Source organism: Pelophylax lessonae (assembly GCF_965119305.1).
Source record: "Pelophylax lessonae genome assembly, chromosome: 13".
Lineage (NCBI taxonomy): Eukaryota > Metazoa > Chordata > Amphibia > Anura > Ranidae > Pelophylax > Pelophylax lessonae.
In genome coordinates, this window is record NC_138780.1 from 7,257,907 (window position 1) to 7,269,307 (window position 11,401).

General features: G+C 41.0%; 1 long non-coding RNA gene across 1 annotated transcript; it reads right to left on the reverse strand.

Moving 5' to 3' along the window:
- Window positions 1–959: 959 nt before the first annotated feature.
- Window positions 960–10,271, reverse strand: LOC309569920. The gene is made up of 4 exons (XR_014226098.1): window positions 10,147–10,271; window positions 7,026–7,097; window positions 4,179–4,204; window positions 960–1,170 (listed from the first exon to the last, which is right to left on the reverse strand). It is a non-coding gene; the product is annotated as an uncharacterized lncRNA (long non-coding RNA).
- Window positions 10,272–11,401: the final 1,130 nt, after the last annotated feature.

Here is an 11,401-nt window from a genome sequence, read left to right on the forward strand (position 1 = left end):
CGCTGGCCACAAAGTTCCCATGCATGGTATCAGCATCACTTGGCATTTCCATGGTCCTACGCACATGACTCCCACCAAAGAGATGATCTGCGCTGGCCACAAAGTTCCCATGCATGGTATCAGCATCACTTGGCATTTCCATGGTCCTACGCACATGACTCCCACCAAAGAGATGATCTGCGCTGGCCACAAAGTTCCCATGCATGGTATCAGCATCACTTGGCATTTCCATGGTCCTACGCACATGACTCCCACCAAAGAGATGATCTGTGCTGGCCACAAAGTTCCCATGCATGGTATTAGCATCACTTGGCATTTCCATGGTCCTACGCACAAGACTCCCATCGAAGAGATGATCTGCGCTGGCCACAAAGTTCCCATGCATGGTATCAGCATCACTTGGCATTTCCATGGTCCTACGCACATGACTCCCACCAAAGAGATGATCTGCGCTGGCCACAAAGTTCCCATGCATGGTATCAGCATCACTTGGCATTTCCATGGTCCTACGCACAAGACTCCCACCAAAGAGATGATCTGGGCTGGCCACAAAGTTCCCATGCATGGTATCAGCATCACTTGGCATTTCCATGGTCCTACGCACATGACTCCCACCAAAGAGATGATCTGTGCTGGCCACAAAGTTCCCATGCATGGTATCAGCATAAATGACACCACAGTTCCAGTACGTCAACAGGTTGCTCACCGTCAAAGATTGAGGTGGTTACAAATGGCCACTAGATGAAGTTCAGGGAGCATAGGGAATACACAAAACTTTTAAACAAGAGATATATTGTATCAATTCCAGAGAACGCTAGAGGGAATTAGCAAATTAATGTCACCATTTTCTCTTTGCCCAATTAGTACAGAAAGAATGTACATGCAAATTTACTGCACGGATGGCTATGCAATTATTTTAATTAAAAAAATCCAAAAGTGTGCAGTGTACTCTAGTGCCCTCTAGTGGAGGAGGTGATAAAATAATTTATTTTTACTGGCAGGATGTACAGTGATGAGTAACTGTCCACACTCGCTGAAATTTGCATTTTTTTCTATTGTTCTGCTTTATTACATTTTAACAACATCATAGACGGTTCTGGCCGATGTTTCTTCTGGAGTGTTCGAATAGTCTGTGCACGCCACAAGTGAGTATGTAATAGAATGATCATCCTGACGGAGCAAAATAAAACACAGACAATTAAACATCTACACAACTATCACTTCTTGGTGTGTTTTCATCTTGCAAAAGACTAAAGAATTAAACTGTGATAAGTGCTAAAAAGTAAGTTACCCTGGAGACAGACAGTTACTCTAGGAGAGATGGACAGGGCCGTAGAAGGTCCTTAACCCATCAGCAGGACCGGTATCTGCTCCTTTGTGCAAGGAGGAACAGGATGAGCACTGCCAGAGCCCTACAAAATGACCTCCAGCAGGACACTGGGGTGAATGTCTCTGACCAAACAATCATAAACAGACTTCATGAGGGTGGCCTGCGGGCCCAGCGTCCTCTAGTGGACCCTGTGCTCACTGCCCAGCACCATGGAGCTTGATTGGCATTTGCCGTTAAACACCAGAATTGGCCAGTCCGCCACTGGCACTCTGTGCTTTTTACAGATGAAAGCAGGTTCACCCTGAGAACATGTGACAGACGTGAAAGGTTCTGGAGGAGCCATGGAGACTCATAGTATGAGGTGATACCTGGACCCTATAGAGGGGGTCAGTGTCACTACTGGTAGAATGAGGCCATACCTGGACCCTATAGAGGTTGAACAGGCAGTCCAACTCCTCCAGGATGGCACATCAATACCTCCCATTGCCAGAAGGTTTGCTGTGTCTCCAACCACAGTCTCAAGAGCATGGAGGAGGTTCCAGGAGACAGGCAGTTACTCAAGGAGAGCTGGACAATAACAATACAACTTTTAATGGACAAATTTGTAACAAAGATTAGAGACATAGACAAATAAGACATATATGTCAGTGCATGTGACTAAAAGGTATATCTCAGTAACTAACCAGCTGTCCAAGGTCCTACTGGACTCAATAGACTAGCCTGGTGGGCCAGGAGATTCCTAAAATTGGCAATTATCCCAATATAGTAAAATACAGGATAACCTATACAGGTACGATCCTAAAATGGTTAGTAAGTCGTTAACGGAGGCCAGAATGGAATATATCAATTCTGCTTCTTGTTTGTTCAGAAACCTGCTCAACTAGTTTCGTCCCCTCCCTCCCGCCGCCTTCTGCGACTCATCTGGGTCTCCTGTTTCATCGGCTGGCCGCAGACCCAAACAAAGCCAGATTCAGCTTTGATTGGGTCTCCGATGTAAAAACCCGGAAGCATCATCATGACATCACTTCTGGGTACTGAAAGCCTTAAAGGCGCCAGATCTGAAAAAATAAAATAAAAATTACAGCATTTGAAACAGCCAAACTTGGCATTTTTAAGTGCAGAGGAGGGATTTGGGGTCTTATGGACCCCAGATCCCTCCATGATAAGTACCTGTCACAAGGAGTGTTTACATTCCTTGTGACCGCAATAAAAAAAAAATAAATAAATAAATAAATAAGTAGACAGTGTATAAAAATAAATAAAATAATTAAGAAAAAATATATATATATTTTTTTCTTAATTATTTAATTTATTTATTTATTTTTTCACTGTTATACAAGCTGTACACTCACTACTTTACATTGTAGCAAAGTGTCATTTCTTCAGTGTTGTCACATGAAAAGATAGAATAAAATATTTACAAAAATGAGAGGGGTGTACTTACTTCTGTGAGATACTGTGTGTGTGTGTATATATATATATATATATATATATATATATATATATATATATATATATATATACTGTGTGAGTGTGTGTGTGTATATATATATATATATATATATATATATATATATATATGTGTGTGTGTATATATATATATATATATATATATATGTATGTATATATAGCGAGAGATAGATAGACATACAATATCTCACAAAAGTAAGTACACCCCCCACATTTTTGTAAATATTTTATTCTATCTTTTCATGTGACAACACTGAAGAAATGAGACTTTGCTACAATGTAAAGTAGTGAGTGTACAGCTTGTATAACAGTGTAAATTTGCTGTCCCCTCAAAATAACTCAACACACAGCCATCAATGTCTAAACCGCTGGCAACAAAAGTGAGTACACCCTAAAATACACAAAATATTCACACTTTGGGCCCAATTTGGACATTGTCCCTTAGGGGTGTACTCACTTTTGTGGGAATGTTTATCCTCCATTTTCGACTCCATCTTGGGATTAAAACTCTAGACTCTAAAATTAAAAAAAAGCCTATCTAAGCAAATGCTCTGGAAAGTGATCCAACAAGAACATTCTGCTTTTGTGGTGAAAACGACCCTGAGAACACGCTTGATATAGCGTTAATTATATTTTATCTTTTTTTGGCTTGCATGCAAGTACATGACTTGAAGCGCGTGATGAAGAGTCACTGAAACTATTGATATATCATTTTATGTATAATACTGAAAAAGGGGACTTCCCCTTTTTTTCTCTCTCTATAAAAAGTTCTTCATTGTTTGAATAAAGCCGAGCATTCTGTGACATCGTACCTGCCGTCTCTGTGTCTCATTGAGTGCTCCCAGATATCTGAAGGAACTTTGATGCCTAGGGCCAAGCGAGTCTGAATTATTGCCAACATTTACTAACCATTTTAGGATCGTACCTGTATAGGGTATCCTGTTGTATACTACTATATTGGGGTAATTGCCAAATTTAAGAATCTCCTGGCCCACCAGCCTAGTCTAGTCCAGTTGGACCTTGGACAGCTGGTTAGTTACTGAGATGTACCTATTAGTCACATGCACTGACGTATATATCTTATTTGTCTACGTCTCTAATCTGTGTTACAAATGTGTCAAATAAAAATTGTATATTTTGTTTTTAAAAAGTAGACCTAAAAAGTCCATTCTTCTCAATTTTCCAATGCTTTCATGCATTGTGTATAAGAGCTGGGGCACCTGAGTAGCAGTAGGCCTGCTGGTCTTATAGGAAAGGGGGTTGCTATAGGGGAAGAACACAGAAGCCGACTATAGTGTCTGACCACCTGTGCTAGGGATAAGTGTGAAAAAATCCCTTTAATATACGAGTAGTAGAAGGAAATTAAACAATTACTTACTCTTTGATGTTTTGGAGCAGGACAAGCTACAGAAAAGAAGAAAAGGCAGGTGAAAAAATATGAAATAAGTGTATAAGAGGGGGGGGGGGGGTTCTGTACAATAAATTCACGGCACTGTCCCCAAGGAAATTGAATATAGAGGGCTCCTGTCCGTTCTCCAGCTGGAGAAACTGGCGGGGATAATATAGGGATTTTAAGGTGCCTAGCTATATATAGACAAAATTGTATAGAAAAATATCCAAACATAAAAACTCAACAGTTTATTAGTACATTGATTAAAAATATATTACACTTGATCAGTACAACAGTATTCTGACCCAATAAACATATAATTAGCCCCGATATTAGTGAAATACAGAAGTGCCTATGGATCTACGCGTTTCGCCCTTTTCAGGGGCTTCTTCAGGATCCATTTGTAAAAGGTTGTATGCACTATACAAACAAGAAGGGTACATGTAAAACAATATGACATATTCATTACACAATATATAATAAAACCATCTTATACAATAATTATTCCCAAATATATAAAATAAAATAAAAATCAAGGGGAATATTTATTGTATAAGATGATTTTATTATATATTGTGTAAAACAATATAACATATTCATTACACAATATATAATAAAACCATCTTATACAATAATTATTCACAAATAAATAAAATAAATAAAAAATCATTGTGAATAATTATTGTATAAGATGATTTTATTATATATTGTGTAATGAATATGTTATATTGTTTTACATGTACCATTCTTATTTGTATAGTGCATATAACCCTTTACACATGGATCCTGAAGAAGCCCCTGAATAGGGCGAAACACGTCGATCCATAGGCACTTTAGTGAAATCCAGAAGATTACATATAAGGGCCTATGGATCAACGTGTTTCGCCCTATTTAGGGGCTTATTAATTAGGATACATTTTTAAAGGGTTATATGCATTATACAAACAAGAATGGTACATGTAAAACAATATAACATATTCATTACACAATATATAGTAGAATCATCTTATACAATAATTATTCACAAATAAATAAAATAAAATAAAATAAAAATCATTGTGAATAATTATTGCATAAGATGATTCTACTATATATTGTGTAATGAATATGTTATATTGTTTTACATGTAGAATTCTTCTTTGTATAGTGCATATAACCCTTTACAAATGAATCCTGAAGAAGCCCCTGAATAGGGCAAAATGCATTGATCCATTGGCACTTATATGTAATCTTCTGGATTTCACCAAAGTGCCTATGGATCAACGCGTTTTGCCCAATTCAGGGGCTTCTTCAGGATCCATTTGTAAAGGGTTATATGCACTATACAAACAAGAATTGTACATGTAAAACAATATAACATATTCATTACACAATATATAATAAAATCATCTTATACAATAATTATTCACAAAAATAAAATAAAAATCATTGTGAATAATTATTGTATAAGATGATTTTATTATATATTGTGTAATGAATATGTTATATTGTTTTACATGTACCATTCTTGTTTGTATATTGCATATAACTCTTTACAAATGGATCCTGAAGAAGCCCCTGAATAGGGTGAAACGTGTCGATCCCTTGGCACTTATATGTAATCTTCTGGATTTCACCAATGTCGGGCTATTTATATGTTTATTGGATCAGAATACTGTTATACTGATCATGTGTAATATATTTTTAATCAATGTACTAACAAACTGTTGAGTTTTTATATTTGGATATTTTTTATACAATTTTGTCTATATATAGTATATTTATTGCTAGGCACCTTAATTCTCTATATTATCCCTGCCAGTTTCTCTAGCTAGAGAACGGATGGGAGCCCTCTATATTAAATATGAAATAAGCAATGAAAAATTAATCTAAAATTGGTTGCCTTTGTTAGGAAATGTAAAGAATGTTACGTAAAACAATGTTGGCACCGATGCACATTAAAGTCTATGTATAATAAACTTGGCATGCAGAGGTCTTATTCACACAGGTACGATGAATGATCATCATATTGTTTATAATACGATTATCTCCTATGATCTCCAGCTCCACCTAGTGGCTATAATGTGTATTTGTTTTTTTTTTATTGAGGTATGTTAGGGAAATATCACATTATGGCCACTAGATGGAGGTGATAATCATATGGGAGATAATCATATTACAAACAATATGGTTATGGTTTGTGACTCTATATATTATATATATAATATTTTCCAGACATGGGTTTATGAAGGTTGGAATTCCACAATGGCACTGAGTTACAGAATATTGGTTCACAGTAGTTTGGCAAAGATATTAAAGTGATCCAGTGATTTATCTATAAGAGGTTCAAGGATCAGAGATCCCGCACACCATGGATCTCCAAAACGGGTCCCAAGCTTTATTCAGCGATCACATTTTTACAGCAGAAGCCAAGACAAGGTCTAATGGGTGGGGCTTCCCCAAAGGGAAATCCGAACCCTAAGCCCATGAGCCCTCCCCCAAGACTTTCAGGGCAAGTGCAAGGATTTACACTCTAATCGGATTTGAGTAAAGTGCAGTTAAAATTAAATTAGTGCTTTGGGACTCAAAGTAAAGGAAAATCCAATATTTGGAGATACCACCAAAACAGGAAGAAAGATAAAATCTTCCCATGGGGACACCTGTTCCAGTGACAACTGTTCAGAACTGGTAAGAGTTTTCTTATCACTTCATATTGCACCTATAAGAAGGAAAGTAAAAAGAAATATCTCTAGTGGGGGAAAAGATTGCAAAAATGAAACTGACCACTGACCAAGGGGTTTTATCACTCCCTACTAAGAAAAACGTCACTGGTTATAACAAGACAACGTCACTCACCCTCCCGTAAGTTATCAGCGTTAATACATGAGTAGGAAACATCTTCTTCCACTTTGTTTTGTTCTACAGGTTCTGAGAAATAAAAGAAAATAATCCAAATCAATATTTTTACATTGTGATATGTATAATAGTATTACGGAGATTGAGGATTATGGAGACTGAGGTCTGAACCTACAACCTCTGTTGTGTCCAGCAGTAGCTCTGCTTACTGAACCACCTGAACTGCTGCACTGCCTGAACCCTTGGATAATCTTGCCTTGTACCTTGTAAACCGTGAACTCTTTGCTCCTCCCATGAACTTTCAATTCAGGCCATGCCTTTGCACTTCATGTTTGCCAGATTATTGTGCTCTCCATAGTCAACATGTTGCTCCTTTGCATACTTTTAGCTGTTCTTATTTCCACTACCACTCGGTACTGACCTTTGGCTTGTTCCTCAACTATGCTACTGCTTGACCCCAACCTGCAACCACTTGTTAACAACCATTGGCTTGTTTACTGACTACCCTTCTGCTTGATCTCTACATGCTATATTTGCTACTGGACCCCGACTTGTTCACATCCTGGTGGGGCAATCCTGAGGACCACGACCTGCTACTAACAAGCAGCAAAACCCCTCTCCACCAGTGCTTTAAGTGGGCCGTATGCACTGTTACCTAGTACCGCCACTTCCAAAAATGGCTCTTGAGCATACCGCCACCTCTCCGTGCGCCTTAGCGTACCAGTACGCTCATTTTGGACATCTGCGCCCTCAATTACCCCCCCCAAGAATATTTTTCACTCCAGAGCCAGACCAGTCACCACCAGTGAGTCCCCCTGCTCCAGAGTCCCAGCCCAGGCCAGGGGGGTACTCTGTGTGGACCCTGATGTAGGGTGGGGGGGCGGAAAAAATTTATAGGCTATAATAGAGTACCGGCACCTCTTTTGGGCCATTTAAAGCACTGCTCTCCACCATTAGAAGTTCTGGTGAATACCAGTTACTGTTTAGACCCCTCACTTCAGGTGAGCCCGCATCATCCACCATGGGGACTAGCTGGTCAATGGGCGTCTCTCTACTGCTATAGCTGCTGGTCTCCGAGCCTGACCCCTGACCTTGACAAATGTAAAGGAAGACCTCCAACAATCTCATTACCTACAGCATACTAAAGCTTACTTTCAGTGTTGCTTTTGAATATCAGAGTACAATATACACATTGAAAAATATTTACCTTTTTGTCTAGAAAACAGAGAAGACCTCCAACAATCCTAGAAGCTTAGGTATTCTAACTTGCCACATACCTTCTACAAAAAGTAGAATATACACCCCGCATCCACCCATACATTGTATGGCCAAACATTTGGTGACACCTGGCCGTCACACCCATATGAGCTTTTTTGACATCTCAGTCCAAGCCTAAATGCTGGAGTTCAGGAGTTCCCAGTAAGAGGGGCTGCTAATAATACATCATACAAAGACATTTTAGACAATTGTGCTCTTCTAACCTTATGGTAACGTTTTGGGGAAAACCCTTTTATGTTTCAGCATGACTGTGTCCCTGGGTACAAAGCCAGCTTCATAAAGACATGGCTTGATGAGTTCGATGTGGATGATCTCAAGCCCTGACCTCAACCTTATTATAGACTTTCTTATCCCATAATCATATTGTAGGTGGGGTACAGTACGTTAAGGGGGCAATGACACTCACAGTCCAAGTGCGATATAAAGAACTCATATTAAAGTAATGCAAAGATGGTTCACAATAAACTTGGTGGGAATGCAGCCCAACTGGGACCACTCACGGATCCCAACAGCTTTTAGAGAGCCTATATCAGCTGAACTGACAGCACCTGTTAGGAGGGGCAGAATCAGTGGTGGCCGGTGTGTTGGGGGCTCAGGGGCTCCGCCCCCCCATCCATGAGTCCAGCCCCCTAATCTACATGCAGGGCGCCGGATGCATGGAGTTCAATGGGGCTTTTTTCTTTTTAGCCATGTGATTAGAGCCAGAGGCTCTCACAGGCTAAAAAAAAAAAGGTGGACCCAGAGTGCAGAGCAATGCGCCCCGAGCCCACCCAGTTGTGTGACAATAGCGAATGAAAATTCGCTATTGTCACACGGATACTCCTCCTGGCCAATCAGGAAGTGTGTCCAATACGCACTTCCTGATTGGCCGAAAGGCAAATCCCATGCCATTGGCTGGGGAGGAGGCGGGAGTCGGGAGGACTGAGTGAGGACTCAGGAGACGCCGTTGCGCCGGGGAACTGAATCCGAGAGCCGCCGCTGGGCAGAATGCTGCCCAACCTTCTCATGTCCAAGAAGGAAGATGTCCAGAGAAGTTGCCAACCCTCGTCAGGAACCTTTCCTTGCCACTATTTCTGTTCCTAACAGATGGGGTACCTGTCCCTACTCTAGCCAAAATGTGCAACAAGCCTGGGAGCCAGGGCCCTAAATAGGCTCTGCCGGACCCAGAATTTGGTGTAATGTGGAGTAATTGTATGTATGGTAGGACTTAGTACTCATTTCTCTGAAACAAGACGGCTGCTAGAGTCACATGGGGCAGCAGCATCCAATCAGACAGCTTCCCCAGTGATCCAGGAAACCACAGAAGAACCAAGTTCCTCTTGACTTCCTCTTCAACTGCAATACTGCTGTAGAAAAGCGCCACCTACAGTGGAGAAGCTAGACTGCACCTGCCTACAACCTCATTGTATCCACCACAATAGTTTGAATATTTCAAGTAGTTCCCTCTTACTATCTATGTCCCTAACAAATTGGGTACCTGTCCCTACTCTACCCACTTGCAAAATTTGCACCAAGACTGAAAATCAGGGCCTTGAATACCCCAGTATGTGGGGTAATGTGGAGTAATTGTATGTGGGACTTAATACTAATTTCTCTGACCCACGATGGCTGCTAGAGTCGCATGGGGCAGCAGCATCCAATCGGACCGTTTCCCCAGTGATCCAGGAAACCATAGAAGATTCAAAGTCCTCTTGACTTCCTCTTCAGCTCCAATGCCGCTGTGGACGAGCGCCACCTGAAGTGGAGATGCTAGACTGCACCTGTACCTCATTGTATCCACCACAATAGTTTAAATATTTCAAGTAGTTCATTTATACTTGGTATCCTTATATCTAAACAGTACCTGTGACTGGATAATTCTTAGGGCCACCTCTGATCAATTGAGATAACTGGTGTCTAAAGAAGAAGAGCAGGAGACTGAGGATGAATATTACGAGGAGAGCAATCAAAACTGGAATCCAAGGGAAACTGTGGACTGCTTGTCTCTTATCTGGGATAACATTTTCTAGTAAAAAAAAAAGAAAGATAATTGAAACTATTTGGTAAACCATTTACAATATTGTAACCAGAGGCATAACTAGAACCTTCAGGGCCCCGATGCAAGAAACCATGAAGGGCCCCCGGACCCCTGGCCGGGCCCTTACCTTCAAGCCTGGGTCTCTTCCCACTGATCCCGGGGCCCTTTACTCTCGTTGCGGGGCCCTTTATTACAGTCCCACAGCGGGTCCCTTTCACAAGTTCTACAGTGGGCCCCCTTCCTGCCATCTTGGGGCCTCCCCACAGTGGTGGAATGCCAGGGCCTGGTTGCAAGTGTGACCTTTGCGATCCTAGCAGTTCACCCACTGGTGTCAGTAGATTTTATTTTTTGGCATTTTAATTGTATTATTTTTTATCATTTTATTTATTTATTTTTTTTTACAATGTCACTGACTATGACTCTGTCCATTCAGAAAAGGAAGGAGCTGGTAAATTACATACTTACCAACCCCTTCATGGTTCCTGGCTTCCCACATCCCCTGCAGCAACCGGCAGGAGAGGGAAGAAAGCACAGTAGGGGGTAGGGGGGACCAGGGGAGGACAGAGGGGCCCAGAGACAGCAGAACACAAGTGAACTGCATAGGAGGGGTGGTGGGCGCAGCATACAGAGGAACCAATCTCCTTTACTTTCCTCCTGCAGCTACAGGAGGAAAAAAGAGGAGAGTGATTTCTCTACATGCTTCCCCCGCCACCCCTCCTATCCAGGTGTACAGGGGATCTGCACAGGCCCTCTGGAGCATTGGGCCCGGTTGCAATTGCAACCCCTGCAACCCCTGTAGTTACGCCCCTGATTGTAACTTATAAACAGAATGCACTGATACAATCTGACTCCCATCTCTGCCAATAAGTAATGTCAGGTCAATTGAATTGGATGCTCTGCTATGATCTCTTTGGGAGAATCTCCAGACAGGAAGTGGTGGTAGTAGGTGTGCAATGTGTCCTGAAGGCTACTCCATTCCAAGAACATGCTACTTCCGCTTTTGCCTTGGCAAAGCTTAGTTTTTCAATTAAAGTGAAATTATATTCCCACTAGCCGCGCATTAACCAAAAAAAAAAATATA